Below are 10,171 nucleotides of genomic sequence, written 5' to 3'. Positions count from 1 at the left end.
CTGAGTAATTATCTAGTGAACAACATGTCATCAAACATGAGTTTACAGCCTATGGGCAGATGTACCTATCATGGGTGGGGACAAAGGAAACTCACATCAGTAGCTATTAGTGCTGGGACTATGCCTAGAAACAAACCCCATTCCTGTTTCAGGATTGCATTGTCTAGGCAGCTGTCAAGAGAAGAAAGAAGTCCCAGGCTAAATAACAGCATGGGACTAAAAGAAGGTCAGGAAGTAATAAATGTGGCAGTACCTGCAGGCTTCTTCTTAAAGTGAATGTGAAGAGGATCTGTGTCTCATAAATCCCAACTGGAGCAGCTGCTGGTGAGCAAGCTCAGGCAGAGGGAAAGAGCATGACTGTGTCTGACAGCACTGAGACACCTGCCTGGCAGGTCACTGTGGTGAGCAGTGACCAGAAGGAGCTGAATGAGCATCCTCTGAATGACAGCTGTCCTGACATGGTGTCCTTGGAAGGAGGGAGAAAATGATACACGCCCGGCTGTCTTGTGCCATGACCTTCATTGCTGTGCTCTTTCCCTGTGCTGGCAGTGCCAGTTCTCAAATTCCCTGCTGAGCAGCTTATACATGGAGAGTCTTGAAGGTGATGACTTTTTATCCTCCTTTTTTTTTAGTATTTCTTTTTTTTGCCTGTTTTTTCTTTGTCTTTTGTTCTGTAGTCTTCTCTTTTTTTATCTCATCTTTTTTTTTTTCCTTTGCTTTAGAGGTTGTATGTATTTGTCTCTCTACTCAAACATTTCAGTAGGTATCACAGGGAGTCTGTGAATTTGGAAAAATTACCTATTGGAAATCATTGAAACTCCCTTCCTCAGGAAGCAAACTTTCCTTCTGTAGCCTGATGATTTTTTTCCTTAATACAGCCCTAAATTTTTAGATGAAATGTGGACGACTTAATGCGTCTGCTTTTTGGAAAAATGGAACCACGAGCTGTTCACTTCCTAAGGAAATAGAGGAAGTTGTGAGCAATTAAATTAGTCATAATGCAGACTTAAGGCAAGAGTTTGGTGCCTTTTGTTAAGCTGACCGGAGCTTTTAGTCACCTCAGAACTGCAGCTACAGGAAAAAGGAACTGCAGGATTAAAGTATCGACCAGCTAGGAGGTCTTTGAGGAATAAAGTAAGAGCATAAACGGCAGCAGAATAAAGTTAATTCCCACACCATTTAGAAACCATTATCTCAGTGGTCAGGGACTAATTTACTGATAACTTGTTCATGCATTACAGGTGAAGGTGGTTTCTTTTTTTCTGTGTCATCACAATCCCCACCTTCATGTCTCATCCCGTTCTGTTCCCTGACCTGCTAATTTGCAGTTCTTTGCACATGTGAAAAATCCTTGCAGAGTTTTACAGTAGAAAATTTGTAGGATTTTTTTTCTATTCTGCACAGGTAAGTGGATCTGTCATCCCTCAATGATAGATCATCTGTCTCTCCCATACTTTTCTAGTTAAAGAAAAACACAGGATCTTTATTAGAACTAGAGAAATAAAAGCTGAGATTAAAAATAACTTTAGGGAATACATATAAGGCAAATAAAGTTTTTTGCATCATTGCCAGTCTCTTTTTAGATCATAATGAAGTCCTAGACAGGCAGAGAGTCTTCTTAAGAATACATTTTAAACTATTAGGAAAATGCAAAATAATGCAGGTCCATGAGAGGGTTCCTGGGTTCAGAGGAGCATGGTGCAGGAACTTCCATGGGTTAATTAAGAGAAGATGAACCTCTTTGCTTTAAATTCTTACTGAAGTACTCTGCTTCTGTGCATCTGCTGAAAGAAAATGCTGAGTCTGACTGTGATTCAGTAACACACCTTAGAGGTGCAGTACTCTATCACCTATTCTAAAGCAAATGGGGTATTTCAAAATACTTACAGAAAGAAAAATTGAGAGAAACCCTCCAATTAATCATCAGCTTCCTTCATATCTCCTTCTTAAGTGCTTCTTAAATTAATCCAGTGCTATTTAAATGTAGATTCTCTCTGTGTCCAAGTCTGGTTTGCCTTTGACAGAGTTGGAGTATAAAGGTATGATGGTTGTGCACATGGAATGTTTGACAAGCCTGGTCCATAAAAAGCCCATGCTGGCTCTTCCTCAGCTGGCTGACACAGTAATGGGAAGGAACCCAGCCTGTCATTTAACTCATCATACCTCTGTCATTGCTACATCAGACTTTATGAGCAGGTTGTTGGTGTACAGGTGTGTCAGAGTACCTATCACTACATGTGCCTGTAACACGTTTTTGTCCCAGGCTAGCTAGGGGCATTGTGCCTCCAGGCAAGAGGAAGTCTGCTCACCTCATACTGCCTTGTAAGCAGCAACTGGAAGGCCATGGGGAACAGAATTTGTTCTGGCTCACACTGCTTTCCTGACCAGACTGCCTGGCTCAGTGCCTGCAGAAGGAAGCAAAGCTGTATATTCCCTCTCCCAAGCACAAGACAGGCACAGCGGCTCGGTTGCTACTCCTTTGTAGGTCTCTGGGGAGAGCACACTTCCAGACTTCCTCTTACTCAAATTACAAGGTTGCCCTTCATTCCCAAGAGCCAAGAAAAAAGCTCAGTTTACATGTGGTAAAAAAGAACTTGTAGAAGTTATTTTTGAAGGGGCAGTAAAAAAATCAGGATTTGCAGTGGCTACCCTTGATGTTGCTACTGTATTTGAAACAGCTGGAGTGTAGTTCTCCTCATCAGACCCAGGGCTTCGTCGTGCACAGTTTAAATGGGAAGGGATTCAGACAATAGGTTCACTTTCTTTGACTTTTCCCAGCTCTTTGGAGGCACTAAAAAAGGCAAAGGAGCCAGTTGAGTGTCTGCAGCAGTTCATCTTCCTCACTGCTGTGCTGTGGGGATGGCAACAGGTGGGGAGAGAACATGGGAGCAAAAAGGGTCTTGAGTGAAGCAGTCTTAGTGAGAAGAAATCACAGGTGCAGGTTACCTGGGAAAACAGTTCTCTGTTAATATTGACTCATATATACTTGCACATAGTTTAAAAAAGAAAAAGACAGATAATTCTATGGGCAATGAATGATTAGTTCCTGTTGCTTTTGTATTAGGAAGTAATCAAGAAGACCTAGTTTTATTTCTGGTTCTACCATAAAATTCCACTTATTACTGGGGAAAAATCTCTTAAAGTTTCAGTTCTCTCCAAAGAGAAAAGTGGGGGTGGGGAAGGAGAGAAAGATGATTCAACAGATTAGGTATTGGAAATAAGTTAGAGTTTTTTTCATCAGTAAAGGACTTTGGGAATATTGGCTAATACTGTGGAGTGCATTTTACTGTTTCAGCATTTTCCTGTATTTGCTCCATGTGAACAGAATATATTCTTCCTGGGAACCTGACTAGAATAAAAAAAGGATGAAACTGTTCCTACTTTTGTCCCTGTTTGTGGCCTTTTGCAGCATCATTCCTGGGCTCTGGAAAGGCAGTGGGATGCTTGCCTTTCTGTAGATGCACAGATATCTGCAGTAGAGGAACCAGGTGAGTAAAAACATGGACAATTTGGAAATGGTAGTACCTCTGCTGTGCCTGTTCCTCCACCTTCATCCCTTGTCCCTGTATTTTATATCAGGAAGGACATGTAGCCTTGAGAGAAGTGTGATGTTCTTCCTCGCAGTCTTTTTGAAAGATTTTATCTGAAATAATGTTCAGTGCTTTGCCATCTGCCATAAATAAGGTTACAAATCAATTTTCAATATTTTTCAGTTCAAATTTTGAAGATTTTGGATGAGGTTATGTTTTTATCTTAACTCTCAAAAGTTGTGTCAAAAGTACTGAGCATCTCATTAGAGTCCTTTGTGTGAATTAAAACAGATAAGACCTTCCTTTTTTTCTCTTCTGAAATCCTAAAAGGGTAAAATCTCATTACAATGTTGAAGTGCTTCTTTTTGTAAACCTCACAGAATTTAGAATTCTGTTAGAAAAGCAAAATAAAAAAAAGGAAGAAAAGTAATAAATCCCTAATACAAGGAAGAAAAGAATCAACCAGCACATTCCCTGGAAAGGGTTGCATTTTCATTAGATTTCATAGGTCTTGTCACAGGCTGCAAATCTGGATACATGAAGTCAAGAAAATAATGCTGATCTGTGCTTCCTGAAAAACTGCTTCTAGGACACCTTTGTCAGTGTCTTTCCATGTGCAGTCGTAAGAATCTAAGGTTGTAAGGATATCTAAAATACACAAGCCATCCCTGTTAAAGACATTTTAAATATTTCTGGTGGTGTAGTTCACTAACAGTCAAAAAACAACAGTAACAATTCTTGCCTCTGCCAGCTGCTGGTGATTGCCACAATATGTCTGGTTAAAAATTTCAAAACAAAGTATGGAGAAACATTCAGCAGTTCCTTTTAGCAGTGTGGTAACTCTGTCTTCATCCAAACTAGATAGCAGGAGAGCTTTGCTCTGTTTCAAGGGCACAACCTGCTTATGGAAAGAGCTGATTCCAGCAGTCCTTCTCCATATAGCTTCCTCTTCCTTTCAAAGCTGGAGACTTGCGTGTCTCTGTGCTGGCAATCCTTTACAGATACTGAACCAGTGAGTTCAGTAAATAGGGCAAATTGTTTCTTCTGGGTGCTCAAGCATCCTGTGTAGGTGAATGCATTCACCTCTGCAAGCTGTTTGAGAAGAGGGAAAGCTCAAAAAGAGGTGCTACAGAAAGTATACTTGTTAATATTTTCCCCTCATATCCGTTCACCAATTTTCTCCTGAATAGCTGGCCTACATCTGAATTGAAGCCAAATAAGTTTAGCTGGGTTCTTGTGATAGTAAAGGCAGTGTTTTCCTGTCTTTACTGTAGGCAGGATGGGGCTGCTGGGGACGTGGAGCACAGCCTGTTGGTCCAAGCTGCCATTTGTGGAAATGACTTACTTTAGACTGATTACAGTTTCAGCAGAAACCCCACTTGGGAAACCACACAGTGTGCAGGTAATTGGAAACAGAGCCTGGCACAAGCATCTTTTAAAGCTGAGCACTGGCCTTTGAATTTGTAAATAGAAAAGGCCTGTGACTGCAGTAAAAACGGTGGCTGCCCTAGTAAATTTCAAGAAGGGAACAGAGACATGATTGTTTTCGCTCTCCCCATATAGTTTGTTTGTTTGTTTCTCTCTTTGATCCAAGAAAACTCTAGCACAGCTCCTTTAATTAAGGGACAGTAGACAAAGCTTTGTCTGCAGGGCAATATTTGTGTGATACACACAGCTAAGCTTACAGGCTCTCTTTTTTCCTCTACCTTTTTTATTCTGTAGAAAAAGAAGTTTCTGTTTAGAAAAGCAAGACACTTTTCATATGACCTTTTTAAAACTTATAATTTTCCCTGTTTTAAAGGATGCCTCCCATCATTTCCAAGAGTTTGTATATCGGCAGACTTTCTGGTTTTTGCACTTTCTGTTTTATTCACTGGTGGGTTTATGAGCTCGGAACTCATGGTAATACTTTACATAATTATATATAGGAAACATAAATTTTACTTCTTTGTCTGTTGTTAAGTAACTGGGATTTCAGTAATTTCCTTAGCCTTTGTGCTACTTCTCCATCTTTCACTGTTCCTCTCTTTTCTGCTCATACACAACTCCTTTTACTACTCCTTAAAATGCCAGATTAGATCACAGTTGTTATCAGCTGTATTTTCAGAAGAGATTATAGCAAATGTTTTATTTTTCGCTAGTCACAGGGACACCTTCCAGCTAAAGAAAGGATCATCTGATTCATCCTGGAAAATATGACTTTTCAAAATCATCTGTGGCTAAACTCCTACTCATTCAGCATCTCCTAGGTGATAGTGACTGCATATACTCCATGATAATTTAAAATAAAATATCCCATGGTTACAATCACTAGTTGAAAAATGATGATGATAGCAGGGTTTGATATCTAGCCCAAAAAGCTGCAAGAGACCACTGGGATTGTGAACACTGGTTTTTAATGCAGTTCAAAGGTCTGTGTAAGACAGAATTTGGGTACTAGTGGCAGTATTTTAAGTTAGGTCATCTATCTGACCATTGCAAACATCAGTGGAACGGAACTGGAAAAATCAGTCAAAAATATCTCAAGATAAACAGTATTTTGAGTCTTTTAGTAAATGCTTCTCTGTTAAAAAATCAGGCATTTCCAAAGGTAAGTTACTTACTATGGGATGTTAATACAGATGTGTCTCTGCCCAAATTAAGGTGCAAAAGAGCGTGTATGCTGAAAGTCAATAGCATGGATTTTATTTAACAGTAAATATTAGAGGGGAGAGAAAGGGAGAGGGAGAGAGAAAAAAATAGGAAAGGGCTGGGGGGAGCAAAAGAATGACAGAGAGGTATGTTAAGTGGAAAACTCACCACTGTGGATCCCAGCAGCATGCCATTGATCCTCTTCTGGTGTTCTCAGTGGTGAGTCCCACAAAACACAGAGTTCAAAGGGTTAATGTGTATCCAGGCTAGCTGGGAACACCCGGGTGCCTCCTCTGGCAGGGAAGTTTTACCCATCTCTTGCCATGGACTCTGAATTGCTTGCATTCCTTTGCATCACCTGCAGTCCTCTGGTGCAAGGCTCAGGAATGAGCCTGGGGTGCTTTGGGGGTCTCTGATGGTTCTTGATCCCTCCTCAGCTGCCTCTCACGTGAATGAGCTGTGGATGTGGCCTTCCTGATGTGGGGGGGTTTTACAGCTGAGCCAGTTTGTGTCAGGGAGGGTGGGTGTTCCCTCTGACCTGGGGTTACACCACACATCCAAAAACTCTCCTCTTCCCACCCTGGCCTCGGGAAAGTGTGTGCAACCCTGGCCTCAGCAAATGCTCTGTGGGCTATGGCCTCCCCCACCCCAGATCCAGCCAGAGCTGATTTTCAGGACAGCAGCTGGGTTTGGCTTTCCTTGTGCATACATTCTCCTTAGACACAAGATGATTGGACAGTAGTACCACCCTTCAAGTTCCTGTTAGGTGGCTTGACTCACAGACCAGTTCCAGTCAGGAGGCATATTCAGACAGGGAGCAGGCTTTGGTGGTCACAGCTTCTTTCTACAATTTTGCATAATGGGCAAAGTCCTTCTAAAAAATGTTTAAGCCATTAACCATAAGATTTCAGTTTCTCACATAGGAGGAAACAGAACTATTGCCTTACTGCTAGTAGGAGTAGGGAGGGTGGCAATAAACCTAAATTAAGCAGGTGATAGTACAGCAAAAGACAGATGAAATTTGCATAAACATGCAAGCTGGTGGGTTGGATGACGAATAATGAAGTGATAGTGGCAGTGCAGAGGTGCTAGGACAGGCAGGAGGATAATGATCTCTCACAGCAGATGAGACCTGACATGAGCACAAGCATTGAGGGAAGATAAGAGCTGTGCTCTGACAGAAGGCCTGCTCTCACACCCAGCCTGCAGTTTCCTTCACTAGCATTACTAACTGCTACTCTAGTAAATTCTGCCTGGCATAAACAAAGTAGAGGCTTGAGAGTTAGGGATGAAAGGTTTATAGTCTGTTTGAGAGCTGTGCTCAGCTCCTGTTCAAATACCTCCCCTGGGTCACATATTTGGCTGTTACGTATTGTGTGCCTCCTTGAAATAAGAAAACACACTGTAATTTCAGATCAGAATATGGAGGAGAACCTGAAATGCTTAAAAAATGAAAATGCTTTGGTTTTCACCTTTTGAAGATTTGAAAGAGCTTGTAATTTTGGATGTCTGGGCAAAACATCATTGAACATTATCCATTGCAGGATTAGTACAAATTTAAAAACACTGATGGGGTACCATTCAGTCAGAAATCGTGTGGAAGGAGGGTGTCAAACCTGTCCTGTCTCTACCTCCAGTCTAACCAAAGTGTTTAAATTCGGAGCTGAAGTGGATTGTCAGATAGCCCTGGCTCCATTTCTCCAGCAGCCTGTGATGAGCAGGGAGAGGGGCTGGGAGCTGGGCTCTGCTCTTCCTGGTTCTGCTTCCTCATGGATTCATTTAACTGCCTGGAGGGCTGCTCCCAGCTGTCCCCACCACAGCAGCAGCAGTGGCAGGGGAGGCTGAGGGGAGCAGGCAGGGAGAGGGAGGAGGTTGTAGAAGCAGAGGCATTGCCTGTGTGGGCTTGTTCACCTGCACAGGAAAACAGCCATTCGTGGTCCTTGTGACAGCTCTACATCCTGTTTACAGGATAGAGGACATCCCTGGTGCCAGTCCTAATGGCTCCACACTGTTTTCACTCTCTGGGCTATATTTGAAGCAGAACAGCTTTTATAGTCTTCTGCAGAACTGGGCGCTCTAGGTATGATTCCTGTGGCATTGGGAACCCCTGACAGCCTCAATCTCTCCCCATCACCTCCATCTCTCCTACATTTCTTCATGGCAAATTCACAACCCTTATTTAAACAGGATAGAGGACATCCCTGGTGCCAGTCCTAATGGCTCCACACTGTTTTCACTCTCTGGGCTATATTTGAAGCAGAACAGCTTTTATAATCATGCCTAGAGCGCCCAGTTCTGCAGAAGGCTGCAGCTCCCTGTGGCATTGGGAACCCCTGACAGCCTCAATCCCTCCCCATCACCTCCATCTCTCCTACATTTCTTCATGGCAAATTCACAACCCTTATTTAAGCCCATACGGGGCAGTGGTGCTCTTCCTAAGAGAACTCTGATGTTTCCTACCCCTTTAGCTGGGTAACTTGTCCAGACTCAGGATTTATGCAGAGGTAACATGGACATCTGTGAAGCAGAAGTCAGCTGATTGTGGGAATGGCCTGGTGAAGACAGAGTGAGTCAGACTGGCAGAAAGTTTCTCTGTTTGTGTGACTGATTGTGATCAGTGAAAAAGGTAACACTGTAATTAAGGAGACAATTTTTCTGCCATGACAAGGTGCAGTTCACTTAGGGAGTCTTTATGGCAGAGCTAACTAGGAAAGATGGTATGAGCAAAACCTTAGAGTTTTTCACCAAAATGCTTGGATATGCCAGTACTCCAGATTATTTTTTAAAAACCCTGAAGGGGTCACTAATACCTAACTCCAATGTTTACTCTCCAAAATAGACCGCGGAGTTATTTGCCTTGTACAGGCCATCAGGTGTTTCATTATTTCATGCCATATGCAGCAGTTTGCTCAGAAAAGACTGAGAAAGGCATTTAGAAACACTTCTAGACTGCTGGTTGCATCAACAGGATGTGATGATAAGAGTTCACATTTCCCTGGGCAGAGAAAAGGGATGAAGCTGTTCATCCTTCATATAAAATAAAACACTGACAATTGCCTCTGATATACAGGATTTGTCTCTCTGCGTGCATTTTGTGCAGTTCCTGACCCCAAAGGATGTTCTGAGAGGTCTGTCTGAATTGTTAGTGTGATAGGCCTAGTTGGTGGACTGGGAAATAATGCAAATGTGGAGCTGTATGACAGTGTTGTACATTTTCAGTTGTGCCCAAGGAGGCATTTATGTTCCCAGGGCATGTGGACTCATCCTGTGATGCAGTGGAGATGAGTAAGTTTTGTGTGCCTGGAAAAGATCTGATGTTGATGAATTAGTTTCATGGAATCATTAAGATTGGAAAATAACCTTAAGATCATCACAGTGATTGATATATTTATGGGGGGGGCAGTGAGCACAAAACTGGGTTTGTCACAAATCTTGTCTCTATTTGGAACAGAAGTAGTCTGGTTCACTGGGTTTTACTGTGCACATTCATTCAAATACCTTGTATTTGCTACCTGAAAAGATTGTTTTCAATGTGACACTGCCTCTGTTTCTTTAAAATCTGTGGCACTTGTGCTGCCATAGAGTTTATTAAAAGTGTTGTCACTAACATATCTCCTAGTGCCTTTTGTACCTTAAGAGGTTTAAAACCCCATTGTCCTAGACCCTTCAAACTGAAGAGTGTCTCATCTTTTTATGAGAGTAAGATGATGCTGAGAGATTTAGGGCATGAGAGACAGCATATAAAAGTGTGCTGGACACTGCTGTTTGCTGCAGACAGATTCAGAGTCTGGTCCTTCTCTTGGCTGTTTATGCAGCAGAGTTTTAATGCAAAAGGCTCAAGAGCCCCAGGATCTGGAATAAAAACCAACATGATTTATTCTTGCTCAGCTGCAGGCCACACGCACTGCGGGCAATGGTTTCTCTTGTCATCCCTCTGATCTAGAGTTTGTATTCCTCTCAGCAGAGAAGCCCAGTTGCTGCAGTGCACGTCTTGCTTAACAAGTGAAGTC

Source organism: Passer montanus, unplaced genomic scaffold (genome assembly GCF_014805655.1).
Source record: "Passer montanus isolate IOZ18808 unplaced genomic scaffold, ASM1480565v1 scaffold34, whole genome shotgun sequence".
In the NCBI taxonomy this organism is placed as follows: domain Eukaryota; kingdom Metazoa; phylum Chordata; class Aves; order Passeriformes; family Passeridae; genus Passer; species Passer montanus.
The sequence above is the reverse complement of the archived record's forward strand: the minus strand, read 5'-3'. Positions refer to the sequence as shown.